The sequence below is a fragment of the Megalobrama amblycephala genome, linkage group LG15 (assembly GCF_018812025.1).
Source record: "Megalobrama amblycephala isolate DHTTF-2021 linkage group LG15, ASM1881202v1, whole genome shotgun sequence".
Classification (NCBI taxonomy): Eukaryota; Metazoa; Chordata; class Actinopteri; order Cypriniformes; family Xenocyprididae; genus Megalobrama; species Megalobrama amblycephala.
In genome coordinates, this window is record NC_063058.1 from 7363865 (window position 1) to 7383523 (window position 19659).

The following is a 19659-nucleotide window of genomic DNA, read 5'->3' on the forward strand; positions in this document are numbered from 1 at the left end:
AATTAATTGAAAAACTCGGCAAAGCCAAATTTATCAGTACCATTGATTTAAGTAAAGGGTACTGGCAGGTGCCTTTTGGACTTAGCTTCGCGAGAGCTGACCGCTTTCCGTACACCACGGGGGTTGATGCATTTTTTGGTATTACCGTTCGGGCTGCACGGAGCACCCCCGACCTTTCAAAGATTAATGGATACGGTATTGAACGGTTTAGGAGAATTTGCGGCGGCTTATTTAGACGATGTTGTGATATTCAGTACTTCGTGGGAGAGTCACCTTCAACATCTTCAAACAGTCTTTAAACGAATTAAAGACACTGGTCTAACCATTAACCCCGCAAAATGTTCTTTGGTTAAAACCGAGACTGAATATTTGGGGTACGTATTGGGGAATGGAGTAATTAAGCCGCAAGTGCAGAAAGTGCGCGCTTTTCAATTGTGTCCACTCCCAGCCACAAAGAAACAAATTTGCTCATTCCTTGGCTTAGTTGGCTGGTATCGGAAGTTTATTCCCCACTTCTCGACTATCGCAGCGCCGTTAATGGATTTAATTAAAAAGATTAAGCCCAATACCGTGCAATGGACCGTACCTGCTGAAAAAGCTTTCTTTGAGTTAAAGGGGATGCTGAGTAAAGAACCCATTTTGCATAGTCCTGATTTTGCAAACTCGTTTGTACTACAAACAGATGCGTCGGAGTTGGGGTTAGGAGCGGTCCTGATGCAGGAGGAAAATGGTGAACGGCATCCTGTGCTGTATCTAAGTCGGAAATTATTCCCCAGAGAAACGAGGTATTCTGTAGTGGAGAAAGAATGTCTGGCCTTAAAATGGGCTCTTGACTCGCTGAAATATTATTTGCTCGGCCGAGATTTCGTTATCGAAACTGATCATAAAGCGCTGAAATGGTTATACAGAATGAAGGATACCAATTCCCGCTTGACAAGATGGTTTTTGTTGATACAACCTTTTCGCTTTATAGTAAAGCATCGTCCGGGTATAGAAAATATTTCAGCTGATTTTCTTTCTCGCTTCCCGTGCGAGAATGCTTAGGTGGGGGGAAATGTGACGGCTAAGGCCACATTTATTAAATGGTTCTAGTTTTTTTTTTTTATGTTTTTGTAAGTAATTGATTTGATTTCCTTGCTTGTTTATATATTTTCTATGTGTTTATTTTGTTTGTTTAATATTTACCCAAACCATTTTTTTGTTAACGGATACATGCTCTTTATGCGCGCATAACAACATTAAAGAGTGATTATAGTCATTGCTAGAGTGCACGCTAGTGATTGAATAACACCAAGACAAAGATATGGGTTTGAGGTTGATTCTTTATTAAATTGTTTTTGAATTGTCTTACCTGGAGTTTCGCCTGGATCCGTGACTGCAGCATGGAACAAAGGCTATCAAAAGAGCGCGGCATTTCCTCATGTCCTTTATTCTTCGCTGGGAATTATGGGAAATGTAGTTTTTGTGTTCGTTTGTTACCATATGGGTTTGGGATTGCTTGATTTAAATGTATTCTTGTAAAGTTTATTTGTATTTTCATTGCTTATGGTAAATGTTATTTCATGTTTATGAAGTTTCTGTATATACTGAATTGTTTTTGTTTTGGTTTGATTTACTGGATTAAGACATCCCCGTAATTTAAAATGGTTTAGTCCGCCCTGTTAAAAGGGTGGAATTTTCTAGGGTTGGATCAGTTCTGGTGAGGGATCCCATGAGTAACATCTGAGGTCCAGAACTCTGATTTATAATTTTTTTTTTTTTTTTTTTTTTTCCAGTTATTTATTTTATTCATTTTTTCCCCTGTTTGCACCTGTGAGACACCTTCGCCATTACATTGGCTTGGGCCCTAATAATCCTAAAGAAAACAATAGGGCCTTCAGCCCTTTACAGGGCTTTGGCCCTAATAATAATCCTTAGGGGATCAAGAGGGCCCTTCGCTATTTCATTGGCTTGGGCCCTAATAATAATCCTAAAGAAAACAATAGGGCCTTCAGCCCTTTACAGGGCTTTGGCCCTAATAATAATCCTCAGGGAATAATATTATTAGGGTCAAAGCCAAAGGTTGAAGGCCCTATTGTTTTCTTTAGGATTATTATTAGGGCCAAAGCCCTGTAAAGGGCTGAAGGCCCTATTGTTTTCCTTAGGATTATTATTATTTTTTTCTATGTTTTGGGGGTTTTTTGAGGCCCTAATAATAATCCTAAAGAAAACAATAGGGCCTTCAGCCTTTGGCTTTGTTTTATAATGTTTTTGCCATTTCTGGAGTTTAACAAACTTGAATGTGCACAGTATCAGATTTGGATTGTTCCTGAGTGATACCAGATCCAGCAAAAAGTGGCAGTATTGAGTACTGAGAATTGGATTGGTGAAGCAATGCAATGTAATTCAACTGCAATTAGCCTAAATAAAATGCTTCAAGTTGGAAGTACAAACTGTGCTGTCTTTTTCTATCAACTCTTGATAGGTAGATCTTGCCTTTCATCGGGGCTGTAGACTAGGATCTTGGGCTCAGATAAGTTTGGTGACAGCTGTCTTACGCTGTACATTATGATCTGAAAATGCAAATGTACTGACAATCTTTTAAGTTCTTAACCCCAAAAACTATAAGAATTTGAGTTGTATTCAGGTACAATTTAACAGTATTTACTGATCAATGTAATAATGTGCTACAGTATCATTAAAATTTTTAAAAAGTAAAATTGAAACACTTTTTCTGGTATACAAGACAGAAACATGATTAATATGTTTTTTAGTAGTCAAAAAGGATGTGTGCTCAGTATAAACAGAATTTATTTTCATTTGTGCAATTAGGTACGGTTGTGTTTACTTTCAATAATTAAGGAAGTACTATGTAGCGCTCAGTAAATATAACATGACAGTGGCTATTTGCACTAAGTGCAAAAACCAATAGATTCTATTTACACTAAAGCAATAGTGATAGATGCTATCTGAGATTCTACAGTATTTTAAGGAAGTGAAAATATCATAATTTCTTGGGGATAGATACTATTTACACTAAGATCAAATATCAATAGATTCTATTTACACTAAGACTGAATCCGAAATCGCACACTTCCCTCCCCTCCAAAAGTATGTCCGAATTCACAATACTCATAAAAGAGTAGGCAAAAAGTGCCTGGATAATCTACTTCTATTGGCGATATTCTGATGTGTGCATACGATGGATACTTTACTATCCCATGAGGCCACGGGAGAGTATTTATGAATTACAGTGAATCTACGCAACCGACACTGGTAGTGACATCATGGGTCATGTAGCACATCCAGATTACATTCATATTACACACATTCATACTATATAGAACATACTTTTTTAATGGTCTTGAAGTAATTTCTTATTCAAAATAAGTACCTACTCAAGAGAGTAGACAATTTCAGCCTAAGTAAAAATAGTGCTAGATTCTATTTATGTAAAAATAGCAGTATTTTCTTTTCATTAAGTGTAAATAGTAGTTAGATGTAATGTATAGCCTAATTATAAATAGTGGCGGATACTATTTGCACCTCAGTGTTGTTGTACATTAAACGGTATACAATAATAAAGCAATATAGTGTAAATTATATATATTAAAATGATTAAATGGATGCCGACTTATTGGGACAATAAAGCCCTCCCTACACCTACCCCTATCCCTAAATACTTTATTATTAAACACATATTAGACACTTTATTTCCATTTTCTTAAAAATATTTCCTTATATTTGCCCCTGATATGTGATGGGAAAAGGCAGTTTCTGGCAGGAAGAACACCAATCAGACTCCACTTCAAGGTATAAGCTCACCTAGTAGATGAAGCTCTGGCTTGAGTGATAGTGTCTACAACCGCAGGTGGTAGGGTAGGTACTTAAGTCTGCTGCATCTCATCCAGAATCCACACATGTAGGTTCCAGCGATCTGGATAAAAAAGCTGGCAATGGGAGGACTGCAGAGAGGTGAACAAGTCTACCTATGTGTTTCTGAATCAACTCCAGATCAGCTGGACCACCTAGGGAAGGAGTCTCCATTCTCCCGGGAGTGTGAGCTGTTGTGAAAGCATGTCGGCCGCATGATTGATCTTGCCCAGAATGTAAATGGCACAGAGCGACCTGAGCCACTGCTGACTCCAGAGGAGATGCCGGGCGAGTTGCGACATGCGATGTGAACCTAGACCACCATGGTGGTTGATGTACGCCACCGTCACAGTGTTGTCTGTCCGGATCAATAAGTGCTCGTCCTACAGCAATGGTCAAAACCGGCGCAGGGCCAGAAGCACTGCCAGCAAATCAGAATCAGAATGAGATTTATTTGCCAGGTGTGCACAAACACAAAAAGGAATTTGTTGTGGTTTTCTACAGGAGCTATTGGTACACACATACATACGACATGGGAACAGATAGAACATTTAAATAATTAAACTAGGAAAATAATAATAAATAAGTAAAATAAATAATACTACTACTGCAGGCAACTGATATTCATCTGTTGTGACAACAACATGCTTGGACACTTGCTCTAAGGGGACTCCGGCCCATAGAAAGGCAAGGTCTGACCACGGGCTGACAGTGCGGTGCCATGCCCATCTCTGGACATTGCCATGTAGCCAGTGCTGAAGCAGTCTCATATGCATCAATCCGAGCAGCTTGACTGTGACTACAGATGCCATATCCCTCTGGGGACTCTGAAATTGTTTTAGTTGAACAAAGTTCCTGAATTAATTCAAGCAGTTCAGCACTGCTCGTTTGTGAGACATGCCGTCATGTTGACCAAATCGAACTCCATACTGAGATACTCTGCCATTTGGGGCTTTAGGTCAACTGGGAAAAGAGCAAACTTTTCCCTTTGCAGAGGTGCCTGAGCATCAGCTCCCTGTGTTCGCACAACAAATCTCAAGAATGAGCCAGAACGAACCAGTCATCACGATTGTTGAGGACGCGAACGCTCACTAGTCCTGGTATGCCCGGCCTTTGAAAGCAAACCACACATGAGAATGTACACATATGAGAATGCGTTTCTGCATATGCATCTTGAAGGGAAGTTTGTGAAAGGCCCGATTCAAGACATGCAGATGCAAGATCAGCCATAACCCCCTGCCTTTCTTGGGTACAATAAAGTACAGGTTGTAGAACCCTGACTTCATTTCAGCTGGAGGGACTGGCTTTTTTGCATCCTTTGCCAGCAGGACCACAATCTCCGCAAACAAGACAGGGGCATCTTTGTTTGCTACTGAGTGTGGTGAAACTTTTAACTGCCTCCATGGATCCTTTGAGGGTTTGGCTGGAAATGCGTGAGGAGGCGTCGCCTCTTCAAACCAAACTCCTGCACTGTGGTTAGAGAAGAGGGGGTTTAGAGTGGGAAAGCATAGCCTCATGTGACCAGAGACTGAGGAAACTGCTCTTTTTCGATAATGTGGGTACCATGCAGAACAGAAATAAACTCTGAACAAAAGATTTTCCACCCAGTCTGGTCATCACGGTAGTGGAAGGAGCAGTGCGGTGCCACCTCCTGGACAAGAACGGCTCTCTCAATCTCTGGGTCACCCATCTCAGGGATGCTGCATCACCTTCCTGCAGCCTGGATGTTGGCTGCTGCTCAGGTTGCACCAGAGCAGATCTTCAAATCTTCCTTTCATAGGCAAGATCATTGAAAAACTTGTTTTCAATCAGATGAACAAATTCTTAAGCTCGAATGGATACTTCGACAACTTTCAATCTGATTTCTGACCGCATCACAGCACAGAGACAGTGCTCATAAAGATAATAAATTATATTAGCCTAAATACAGATACTGGTAAAATATCAATGCTTGTTCTACTTGATCTTAGTGTTGCGTTTGACACTATTGATCACAACATACTTCTTGACAGACTGGAAAACTGGGTCGGGCTTTCTAGGATGGTCCTTAAATGGTTCAGGTCATACTTACAGTAGAAGGGAAAGGTTATTATGTGAGTATAGATGACCATAAGTCTGAATGGACATCCATGACATACAGAGTATCTCAAGGCTCAAATCTTGCACCACTCCTGTTCAACCTATATATGCTGTCACTGAGCCAAATAATGAGAATGAACCAAATTGCATATCACAGCTATGCAAAAGACACTCAGATTTACCTAGCCCCATTACCTAATGACTACAGCCCCATTGACTCCCTGTGCCAGTGCACTGATGAATTAAAAATTGGATGTGCCAAAACTTCCTTCAGTTACACAAAGACAAAAGTGAAGTCATTGCATTTCAAAACAAAGATGAAGATCTCAAAGTGAATGCATACCTTCACTCTAGGGCCAAATAATTATTGAGTTTCAGTAGTCATGTAAAATCGATAACTAATTCAGCATACTATCATCTCAAAATATTGAAAGAATTAGATTCTTTGTCTCCAGTCAAGACAAAAAATACAGAACACTTACAGAACACTATGAACATATCACACCAGTCCTTGGATCCTTGCACTGGCTTCCAGTTGCATTTGGAATTGATTTTAAAGTACTGTTACTTGTTTATAAATCACTTATTGGCCTAGGACCTCAATACATTGCAGATATGCTAATAGAATACAAACCTAACAGATCACTAAGATCATCAGGATCAAGTCACTTAGAAATACCAAGGGTTCATTTAAAGCAAGGAGAGTCTGCTTTTAGCTGTCATGCCAGCCGCAGCTGGAACCAGCTTCCAGAAGAGATCAGATGTGCTCTAACAGTAGTCACATTCAAATCCAGACTCAAAACATATCTGTTTAGCTATGCAGTAACTGATTGAGCACTGTGCTATGTCCAAACTGATTGTACTTTATTTTATGTGTATCATCTATTATTTCTTTTAATTATTTTTCTTGTTTTTATTTCTTTTTATTTATAATGCATTTTAAATCTTGCTGTCTGGTTGAAAGAGCTGGGAGAATTAGGAAGTAAGCATTTGTTATCCCTGGATGGAGCTCTGGATGAAACTAGTCCAGGAAGATTTGTCTGTAAGGGTTCTGTTTAAACGCACAGCTACTTGACAAATATAAATATTTTTACAGTTCTTTTACAATCTTAATTTGTGTTTCAAAGACAAACGAAGGTCTTACAGGTTCGGAACAATATGAGTGTGAGTATTTGATGACACAAATTTCATTTTTGGTTGAACTAACCCTTTGAGAGGCTGCCTGTGAGATGGGGCGTCGAGAAAGCAAACTTTGCCGGCTTCCTTTATCTCAACCAGTTTCAGCCAGAGATGACATTGTTGGACCACCAAGGTGGACATCGCCTGGCAAAAGGCCTGCATGGTGAGCCTGATGGACTTGCAGGAGGGCCATAGCATGCAGGGTGGAGGCAGCCTGTCCATCAGCAGTGTAAAGGCGGGTGCACGCTATGCGATTTTGTCCATGATTTGAGAATTTGAGATTTGAGAATCCTAAAAGAGTCCTATAATCCTAGGCTAAAATCTGTAGTCTTTGATCGCTAGTTTTATATGTTCACAGACAGCTGATTTATGACCGTTGCGATCAAATTTTACCTCCATGAAATTCTGGCAGTGTCAGAAGATTTGGCACACAGTCCTGCAGTGACTTCTCCTACAACATTTTTCAAGACAAGCCGTGAACAAATTGCCAGTGGCGGCACTTTGCGAGCAGTAATGCACTGCAATTGCATGCTCTACCTGAGGAATCTACACATAACCACCATTGAGAGTAGTGAGAGCGGAGGAAGCAAGTAAGCAGCTTCAGGCAGTAAAAGAGCAGGAGGATGTTGTGCAACACACCCCACACCGAGAAACCAATCGTCCAGTCACGAGCATTCAGGACAGGATGGATGGTTCCACTCAAGCCCAACTCTCGCAGTGGCCTGGGAAAGTATGGTCATCAACTCTGGGTTGGACTCAACCTGCACCACTCTTAGTCTTAATCCCCAGAAGACTCAAGGCCACCCTCCGATGCAGCAATCAACATCTGGTCCTCTGCAGGAGCTACAAAAGAGACACTGGGTCCCTCGTGAAAGGACCCGCAGACTCATCGGGGAGCATCACAACCCGCAATGTATGTGAGGAGTGGGAGGCCCGTGGGGACTGGCCCAGTGGGAGAACTCCAGCTATAACTGTCATATCATCCTGTGTATTAACTGATGTGGTCCTCTGCTGTACAGAGGGAGCAGACCAGTGAATAGCGGAAGGGGACTCCACCTTTTTCAAGGTATTGAAGTCTCGATCTTAACATCGCAATTGTCATGTTTCCGCAGTAAGAACGAGTCACCAACAAACGCTGTGATTTTGGCTGTCAGACAGGGAAATTGCTACTCACACTGACACCATCAGATGAGAACAAACACTTGAATTTAATTGAATTAAGCTGAGCTATTGTCTACTGTAGAGCTGCTCTACAACTGAATCGCATCTTGCGTCACTGACATTGTTATTGAAACTGAACCAACACTGACCTGACTGAATAATGACATTGCTGCCTTTTGTAGAACTTCTTATAGCTGAACTGACCTTGCTTCAAAATTTGATGAACTTCACAGTGTTATTAACTGAACCAAGACTGAACTCACTTGAGCTAAATAATGACACTACTGTCTTTTAGCTTTACAGCAGTATCTGAACTGTCTCCATAGTTGAGTTGCCATAATTGATTCTGCTATTTTTCCTGTTCATCTCTGTGAAGGTGCTTTGAAACAGTCTGTAGTGTAAAAACCCCTATACAAATAAAAGTGACTTGACTTGACATTCAGTTTTTGGAATGTAATCAGGTATCAGATTATTTCAGATAAACAAAGACATGCACTTTCTTTTACTGCTGTTCTCTTCTGGAAATATTATCGATTTTCTTTTATTTGAGTTTATTTTTTCATATCAATTTAATGAGACAGCACTCTCACTCATCTGTATGTTGATTAATGATTAGTTTTTATGGTGGGAAAAATATCTGCCATGCTCTGTAAAGTGTTTCATTGATAACTTTTCATGCATACAAATCATATTTACTTATCTATTTATAAATCCTGTTTCAACAGAGGAAGACTTGATGAAGTATTGGTGCAGAATGCATTCACTCATATTGTGGTTGATTAAATTGATTCAGTGGCAGTTATGTTGTCTCATATTAAAATAAAAGAAGTGGGAAAAGATTCATTATTACATTTGCACATTTCACAGATGCTTTTGTATGAAGTGAATTCAAGTTTCACATTTCATCAGTTTATTAATTTCTTGTTCCTTGTAAACAGAACTTGCTTGTGCAGAAGCTTCTCATCATGTGTTCAAATATTTAATGTGTGCTCTTGTGATCAGAATGTAAACAATGATCTTCTGCAGTTGGTTAAATTTAAATTTTATTTAGTTTTGTTTGCATTGTTTTGCAGGTATGGCATGGATGTTTTGTTCTCAGAATTACAGAATTTCAGATCTAGAGTTTTTGTCAAACTTTCTAGATGCAATCATTTTATTTAATAAAATAATGATTTTAATTCAAAATTTGCAGTTCCCTTTCAGTCGGTCACGTTCGACGTACATCAGTAGTGACCGACGAATTGGGATATCGCAATTCGTCGGTCACTACTGACGTACGTCTCCGTTCCCTCCTTCAGGGAACGAGGGTTACATACGTAACCGAGACGTTTTACTTATATTAAAATAAATAATGCTGACCTGCACTTAATCAATTTCTATCTTTTGAGTGAAATAGTCTAGTACTGAAAATAGATAAAATTGCAGGCAAGTACAATTTTATAAAATTATTGTCACAACAAGACACTTAAAACACTCCAAATACTTTTGCTGCTTGTTCAGTTTATTTATTTGAAATGAGTTGCAACATTTGACTTCATTGCACTCAACTCACTTAATTGTAAATGAAAGTTAATGTATCATGCTTTTGAGTTGGGATAATATGAATCATTTTTATTGACAGCTGAAACTGGACACTGGATTTCCCAGCATGCTCTGTATGGGATTGGACTGAAAAGCTAAACTCAAAAAATCCTCCATTACATTCATGCTTGTCAGTATATTATGATCTTACAATTCAAATTAACTGACAATCTCTATACAAAACACTTTGTTAGTGTGAATTTCCTACAACATATAAAACAGGATTTGAGTTGAATACCATTTACTGATCAATGTAATAACTGTTATGCTAACATTTCAATTTTAAAATAATAATATCATTATTTATGTTTCTATATCACAACACTTTTCCTGGCATACAAGGAAAAAATATTAAAATATTGTTGGGTAGTTTTAACCCAGTATGAAAAGGATGTGTGCTCAATGTAAACATTACTTTTTAATTTGTGCAGTTTTATGTACTTTTTGGTTGTGTTTACTTTTAAGGAAGAACATTAGCTTTCAGTAAACATAACATTGGCACGATGTACACAATTTACACTATCAAAAATTAAAGACCGTTTTAATAACTGCAGATATAAATGATTTTGAAAAAGCCGTTTCAAGCATCGTAATTGTTGTTTTAATAATAACAACTATTTTTATTGCCTTTACATGTATTAGTTCTGTAAAATTTTATGTAACTGCTTATAGGTTTGGGATTATTTTTCTTTTCTTTTTTTAAATTAATTTATTTATTGCCAGAAGCATACTTCACTGTATTCTACAAAGTGTCCTCCTTTTTTGGTGTTATGATTATTATTATTATTATTATTCATTTACTTATTTTTTTTTATTTATTTAAATTTTATTTAGTTTTGTTTGCATTGTTTTGCAGGTATGGCATGGATGTTTTATTCTCAGAATTACAGAATTTCAGATCTAGAGTTTTTGTCAAACTTTCTAGATACAATCATTTTATTTAATAAAATAATGATTTTAATTCAAAATTTGCAGTTTTACTTATATTAAAATAAATAACGCTGACCTGCACTTGTTTTGTTTTGTTTTTTTAATCAATTTCTATCTTTTGAGTGAAATAGTCTAGTACTGAAAATAGGTAAAATTGCAGGCAAGTACAATTTTATAAAATTATTGTCACAACAAGACACTTAAAACACTCCAAATACTTTTGCTGTTTGTTCAGTTTATTTATTTGAAATGAGTTGCAACATTTGACTTCATTGCACTCAACTCACTTAATTGTAAATGAAAGTTAATGTATCATGCTTTTGAGTTGGGATAATATGAATCATTTTTATTTACAGCTGAAACTGGACACTGGATTTCCCAGCATGCTCTGTATGGGATTGGACTGAAAAGCTAAACTCAAAAAATCCTCCATTACATTCATGCTTGTCAGTTTATTATGATCTTACAATTCAAATTAACTGACAATCTCTATACAAAACACTTTGTTAGTGTGAATTTCCTACAACATATAAAACAGGATTTGAATTGAATACCATTTACTGATCAATGTAATAACTGTTATGCTAACATTACAATTTTAAAATAATAATATCATTATTTACGTTTCTATATCACAACACTTTTCCTGGCATACCCGGAAAAAATATTAAAATATTGTTGGGTAGTTTTAACCCAGTATGAACAGGATGTGTGCTCAATGTAAACATTACTTTTTCATTCATGCAGTTTTATGTACTTTTTAGTTGTGTTTACTTTTAAGGAAGAACATTAGCTTTCAGTAAACATAACATTGGCACAATGTACACAATTTACACTATCAAAAATTAAAGACTGTTTTAATAACTGCAGATATAAATGATTTTGAAAAAGCCGTTTCAAGCATCGTAATTGTTGTTTTAATAATAACATCTATTTTTATTGCCTTTACGTGTATTGGTTCTGTAAAATTTTCTGTAACTGCTTATAGGTTTGGGATTATTTTTCTTTTCTTTTTTAAAATTAATTTATTTTTTTGCTAGAAGCATACTTCATTGTATTCTACAAAGTGTCCTCCTTTTTTGGTGTTATGATTATTATTATTATTATTCATTTACTTATTTTTTTTATTTTTTATTTTTTTATTAATCAGATAAAATCTAAATCTAAAATGATAAATTTTAAATTGAATCCATTAAAATGGATTACCTCTGTAATTTCTCCTCATAGTCTCTTCTGTGGCTCTCTCTTCACTTCATCACTTCGCTTTTTAATACCTTTTTAATATTTTCATTTTCATTAGACTTCAATAGTTTTTATTTTTGTCCATTAGTAAGTTTCATCATCAAGCACTTCCTGACCAGGGTTTCCCATGTAAACCTTCAGTTGATGTAGATTAGTACTTTTTTCACTAATTAATTTATGCATTTAATTGCAAAACAACAGTTCATAATTAGTAGTATTTTCAGTTTTGCTATATGTTTATTAAAGCCCCATTTTACCTTACAAATCTCTGAGCCAGTGAAATAAAGTATAGTAAATAAATGATACCAAGACATAGATGCATGATTTCTGTGGCTCACGCTACTGTACTTCTGCCTAACCTCCATGACATTTGTAGGTTGTCAAACGTTGAGTCAATGACAAAAGCATGAAACTTTTTGATTTTTCTCAGTAACCCCAGTGTATTCAGTGAATTGAAAATCAACATGTCTACATTATACTTGTGCTCCATTTTTTCAAGGAGTGATGGACATGGGGTACAGAACAGATCCAGTAATCATACATACATAATTTACAATCAAAATTTACATGAGTTGTGTAAGCAAGCTAAAATACATAAGGATGATACAGTGAAATAACTGTATGCAGAAGAGAGTGGTAAACAGACATCAGATTAGATTACAGATTCCAGCTAGGTGGAGTTGGGGATGGAGGGGGGAGTAAAAATGCGGCGTGCAGCTAGCAATAGAGAGAGGCTGAATGAATGGGGATTTAAATTGAATTGCAGAGATAAGAGTCACAACTTAAAAGAAAGTTTTGTAATATGAAACTTGACAACGCCTGCTAAATGGAATTTAAGTGCTGTTTTCATGATAATATAATGTCTGATTTGAAAATAAATACTGAGGGTGTGGGCCTTCAAATGAGACTTAATTTATGATGATTAATACAATTTTTGATAGGAAAAAAAGCAATAAAAAAAAATATAGCTGCAAGCAGCGATGACAGGCCAAAGCCCGGTGGCTCCGCCACCCCAGTGGCTTCAGGGCAACTGTGCATGTGTAACGAGGCAGACTCGGGGAGATCCATTTGCAGCTTTATTAAGAATATCGTAGTTGTACAGGCAGGGGTCAGATACCAGCAAAGACAGTGTCAGAGGCAGGGCAAACTCAGAGTCGGTAACCAGGCAAACAATCAGGGCGGGCGGCAGGCAAGACAGGGTAAACGGTAACAGGCAGAGATATCAGTAGGCAGGCAGCAGGCAGTCAACAGGGGTAATAGGCAGTCCAAGGTCAAACACAGGTAATCAAACACAAGATATAATGCTCAGTAATGCAGCCGTGGCAAACAAGACTTCGCAAAGCATGATGGGGCATGAGAGTCTTATATAGTCCAGGGGAGATGAGGTTCAGGTGGAGGTGTAATCAGTCCAGGTACGGGGAGTGGGAAATGTAGTCCAAGGGTGGTTAGTATTCAGGCGAGGGTCCCCTCAGGTGGTGATCGGAGGGAGCCACAGAGGCCGAGTTTGTGACAGAGCCCCCCCCATGCGAGCGGCTCCTGAAGCGAGGAGGCGGACGACGCCGGGGTCTTCCACGAGGGCGAGGGGCCGGACGCTCCGGATGGGTCCTATGAAAATCGTTGATGAGACCTGGATCCAGGATGTCGTTGGCATTGACCCAGGACCGTTCCTCCGGGCCAAACCCCTCCCAGTCGACCAGATATTGTAGTAGTCTGCCCCGGTGTCTGGAGTCCAACAGCTCGTGAACCTGGTAGGCCTCCTCGCCATCCGCGATGAGGGTAGGAAGTCTCTGGTCACTGGCCTCCTCTAGGTTCTCCTCTCCTCTCGGACCACCTGCGGGCTTAAGCAGAGAAACATGGAAAGTGGGTGAGATACGGTATTCTGGGAGTAGTGCTAGACGATATGATACAGGGGTGATCTGACGGATGATACTGAATGGACCCATGTACCTGGGACTGAGTTTTCTACTGGGTAGGTGGAGTCGGAGATCCCTGGTGGACAACCAGACCCGATCGCCCGGGCGGTATTCTGGAGGAGCCCGGCGTAGGCGGTCAGCCTGTTCCTTCTGTCGTCTAACCGCCCTCTGCAGATGCACATGGGCGCTGTTCCATACCTCTTCACTTCTCTGAATGGTCCACGGCAGGAAGATCAGTGGGCTCTCCTGACCAGGGGAATAGAGGAGGTTGATACCCCAGGATGCATTTAAAGGGCATAAGTCCAGTGGATGGCTTAAGTAGGGAGTTCTGGGCGTATTCGGCCCAGAACAGATACCGACTCCAGTCGGACTGGTTTTGATGGCAGTAGGAGCGGAGGTATCGTATAAGCTCCTGGTTCATCCTCTCCGCCTGGCCGTTGGCCTCTGGGTGATAACTGGAGGTTAAACTGACAGTTATGTTGAGCTTCTGGAAGAAGGCAGACCACAATCGGGAGGTGAACTGGGAACCCCGGTCAGAGACTATATCCTCTGGTAATCCATAGAACCAAAACACGTAGTTGCAGAGATGTTCTGCTGTCTCAAGGGCTGAAGGAAGCTTGGGCAGAGGGATGAACCGGCTGGCCTTGGAGAACCGATCTACCATGGTGAGTATGGTGGTGTAACCCTGGGAATTAGGTAGATCGGTGATGAAGTCAATAGCTAGATGGGACCATGGACGTTGTGGTATGGGCAGAGGTTGAAGGAGGCCGGCAGGAAGTTGTCGAGGTGATTTGGTGGTCTGACAGATGGTGCAGTTGCGAATGTAGGCGATGACGTCAGCTTGTAAGGTTGGCCACCAGAAACGATTGTTGACGAGCTGAATCGTGGCGGCGATGCCTGGGTGTCCAGCGCTAGGAGACGTGTGTACCATCTGCAGAACTCTGGTATGAAGAGGGACAGGCACATAAGTGCGGTCGGCAGGACACTCGGCCGGTGATGGATCAGTTTGGTGAGCGTGATTGATCTCAGTCATTAAGTCCCACTGGATGGGTGCGAGGATTATGGAAGTCGGGAGAATGGGTTCGTTGGTGGGTGGAGTGGCAGTAGATTCAAACTGGCGGGAGAGTGCATTGGCCTTGGTATTCTTTGAGCCCGGTTGATAGGTGACGGTGAACAGGAAATGTGTAAAGAACAAAGCCCACCTGGCCTGCCGATGGTTGAGGCGTTTTGCTGAGCGTAGGTATTCCAGGTTTCGGTGGTCAGTGAGGACTGTGAAAGGATGTCTGCTTCCCTCCAACCAATGCCGCCACTGCTCTAAGGCGGCCTTAACCCTCTGGAGTCTGAGGCTGATTTGGGGCCTGGAGAAGTTTTGACATGCCCTGACATTTGTGCTTTTTTCAGTTGTTCATAAACATATTAATGGAAAAAGTGTCATTACACTGTATTCAGCACAAACTAGGCTACAATAATATGTGAGGAACATGTATGTACATGTTTGAGTTTTTGAAGGAATAACATTTATGCGTGGTTATTGAAAAAACAAAAAACTTAAGTCACTGAAATAAGGCCAAAAAAAGTATAGTAAATCTGTGTTTACAATACTTTAGGGTATTGGAGGTTGTAGACTAGAGTTTTTGCTTCAAAATTATGTAAAAAGTATGCTGCCTACTCCTTCATATAAAACAATATATTGATTTAGTTTTTGTAAGACACTTTTTGCCAAGAAACACAGTATGCGTGGAGGCGTGAATCACCACTGAATAATGGGCCATTCTCACCTGAGAAGACAAAAGAATTGCATAGTAATGAGCTGAAATGACTTGCATATTAATGAGGCATTTCAGTCAGGTAGGCTGTGAAAAAAACCTTCTGTGATGTCTCAAGCTCATCATGATATATGAAACATACAGAAAAATATTATTACAATATAAAGTAATGGTTTTATATTATACTTTAAAATATAATGTATTTCTGTGATGCAAAGAGTCTGAATATAGGCTTTTAGTTTAAAAGCATGCACATTTGGAGAAATATTTGATTCTCATATGCTTATGTCAATTTTCTATACAGAGGAGTTATTTAATATTCATTGTCATTACTATGAGCGCTGGTGTTTTCAATTCATACTTGAAGTCGGAGGGCGCTCTCTGTGCATTTTTAGTCCACAAATTCATCTAAAAGAAGAAGAGGCTATTCCATGAATGGAGTTTCCAATTCATACTGCAGCCGGAGGGCGCTAAAGAAACAAAAACTCATCTAAAATTCATCTATAGAAGAAAAGAAAACAGGAACTAACTGCATGTCTTCTAGAGCTCGCTAACCATGACTTTTACATCCAGATAAACACTTTTCAAGACAATAAATACACGATTGAGACAATGAATGCATTTATTGCCTCTGAATTTGCGTCTGAATAGCGCTGGCTCCGTGGGCGTGGCCGCATTAGCGGATAATGAGCTGAATCACGGACTTCTGACATGGCTCTCTTTTCATACAGATTACATAAACACAGAAGGTTTGTTTTCGATTTGACTTACATGATTTAAAACCTGACATCTTAACGTTTTTTTTAGACATAAGTGTAATTTTTCTGTGATTAGTATTCACTAAGTTACAGTTCATTTTCTGAGAACTATCAGATTGGACTTCGTTCAGAGGGAGAGGAGAAATCACGCATCATGTTAGTTTTCTTTATTTTACAAAAAGCACAACATTTTGTTTTTACTCTGAGTGTATACAAATAAAAGAAGATATTCTATAGTTTCAATTGATATATTACTTATGTCTCTATGACAAAAAATGACGGAGTATTTTAAGTCTGTTTTGTTGCAATGTGAAAAAAAACCTGCAAAACCCGCCGGCGCGTTTTCAGACCTCAGAGAGTTAATGGCCAGAAGTTCTCGGTCGCCCACATCGTAATTCTGCTCTGGTGGGGTTAATTTCCGTGAGTAGTAGGTGCAAGGGTGGATTGCCGTGCCGCTGAGACAGGATAGCCCCTATACCTGTACTGGACGCATCTACCTCCACGATGAATTCGCGCTCCGGGTCAGGATGATGCAGGATGGGAGCAGTGGTGAACAGTAGTTTTATCTTCCAGAAAGCCTCTGTAGCAGGGGTTGACCAGACCAGTTTAGAATTTCCCTTACTGAGCATGGATGTGAGAGGGGCTGCGACCAGACTGAAATTTCAAAGGCCTGGAAGATGGAAGGACTGTTGACTAGGCCGAACGGCATGACCCGGTATTCATAGTGCCCAGTGGTGGTGGAAAAGGCCGTCTTCCATTCATCTCCCTCCTGGATGTGGATGAGATTGTAAGCGCTTCGTAAGTCGAGCTTGGTGAAGTAGCGTGCTGAGCGGAGCTGTTCTAAGGCTGCAGGAACCAATGGCATTGGATAGCGGAATTTTACAGTAATCTCGTTCAGCCCCCGATAATCTATGCATGGTCTCAGTCCACCATCTTTCTTTTTAACAAAGAAAAAGCCTGCTGATGCTGGGGAGGTTGATGGTTGGATAAAGGCCTTGGCAAGTTCCTCCTCTATGTAGTGCTGCATAGCCTCTGATTCGGGTTGGGACAGTGGAAAGATATGGCCCTTGGGAGGAGTAGACCCCGGAATGAGATCGATGGCACAGTCACTAGAGTGGTGTGGTGGTAGTTTGGCGGCCTGGGTCTTACTGAAGGCCTCAGCGAGATCTTTATATTCGGTGGGAAGTGGTTCGTCGGTCTGTTGGTTGGGAGATGAAGCACAGGTGGTGTTTGAACGTTGTGGGGACTGGATACAGGTTTGGTGACAATGATCGGACCAGTGTGTTATTTGGTTCTCTGCCCAGGAGATCTGTGGGTCGTGCTGGCGTAGCCATGGTAATCCGAGGATGACTGGGGTTAGTGGTGAGTCTATGATGTAGAAACGCAGTGTCTCTCTGTGCAATGATCCGATCTGTAGTAAAGTGTCATCCATGGTGTAATTGACCCGTCTAGCGCTGCCACTGATAACACAGAGTCACAGGGGATTAGTGTAATGTTCAGAGATTTTGCGAAGTTCAGATCCATAAAGTTCCCCGCAGCCCCGGAATCAATCATGTTGGGTTCATTTTCTGGGGTTACTGGAGGAAGCACAGGACTGGGCGGTGAACCCCTGTTAGTGCGACGTGATCTAATCAGGTTATCGATGCGGATCGCTAGATCAATGAAGCTGTTTAGCGAGCGACCCTCGTCGCGACATGCCAGCTCGGACTGGAGCTCAGTGTTTAACCCCTTTCGGAACAGTAACTTGAGTGTGTCCTCTACCCATGAAGTTTGAGCAGCGAACGTGGGGAACGTGAGGGCGTAATCCGCTGCAGTCTGTCTCCCCTGGCGGAGCGCCAACAGCAGCTCACCGGCCTCCTTACACCCCCTCCAAGGACCCCCTCCAAGGCGATCCGTCGTACTTCTCAGGGAAGGCGAGGCGTGGGCTGCTTGTAGTTGTCGCGGACGTGGCGGCCGCCATTGGCAGCGTGGCTGATGGCGGGCTGGCGTCAGTGGGAGTGAGGCGCAAGCCTTGCAGCATCTTGACCAGTTCCTCGGTGATTGAGGTTAGATGAGTGAGTTGTTGTTGGTGGACGGCCAGAACACTCACCTGGGTCGATAGCTCAGTAGACATGCGTTGTAAAGCCGCTGGATCGGGGTCTGGTGAAGTCTTCTGTAACGAGGCAGACTCGGGGAGATCCATTTGCAGCTTTATTAAGAATATCGTAGTTGTACAGGCAGGGGTCAGATACCAGCAAAGACAGTGTCAGAGGCAGGGCAAACTCAGAGTCAGTAACCAGGCAAACAATCAGGGCGGGCGGCAGGCAAGACAGGGTAAACGGTAACAGGCAGAGATATCAGTAGGCAGGCAGCAGGCAGTCAACAGGGGTAATAGGCAGTCCAAGGTCAAACACAGGTAATCAAACACAAGATATAACGCTCAGTAATGCAGCCGTGGCAAACAAGACTTCGCAAAGCATGATGGGGCATGAGAGTCTTATATAGTCCAGGGGAGATGAGGTTCAGGTGGAGGTGTAATCAGTCCAGGTACGGGGAGTGGGAAATGTAGTCCAAGGGTGGTTAGTATTCGGGCGAGGGTGCCCTCAGGTGGCGATCGGAGGGAGCCACAGAGGCCGAGTTTGTGACAGCATGGCGGGCAATGGGCATTTAAAACAGTTAAACATAAAAGGACTATGTCAATTTCACACCACATTTACTGCAGCAGCTGATGCTCCTATGATCATAAACCACAACAGCCACATCCATGAGATCGTTTAAACTGAGATGACTTTCATGTCATAAAATGATATGTCAATTTCAAATGAGTGCAGAATATCATCCTAATCTGCCATGTCTGTTTTTTCTCAGACAACCCCTATAAAAATTCTAGAGCAAATTACATACTGTTATTTGTGCAAATTCCACAGTGCTCTGAGAAATCTAATCCAGCCTTAATGCGAATGTCTGTGATTGCTGATGTTGTGTTCACCTTATTCCAACACCCCATGTCGCTTTGCGCGAATTATGGGAGTAATTTCTGTTAAACTGTAAACAGTCAGTGATAGACTTTATGAACACAGTAATGCGTTTTATTTTTAAACTGGGTACAATGAGATGACATTATTCTACTCACCCTTCAACCAACAAACATTAAAAGGACATTTAAAAGTGTAAAAGCATCAACAAGGTACTTTCAACAGGCCATGAAAAAGTGTGATT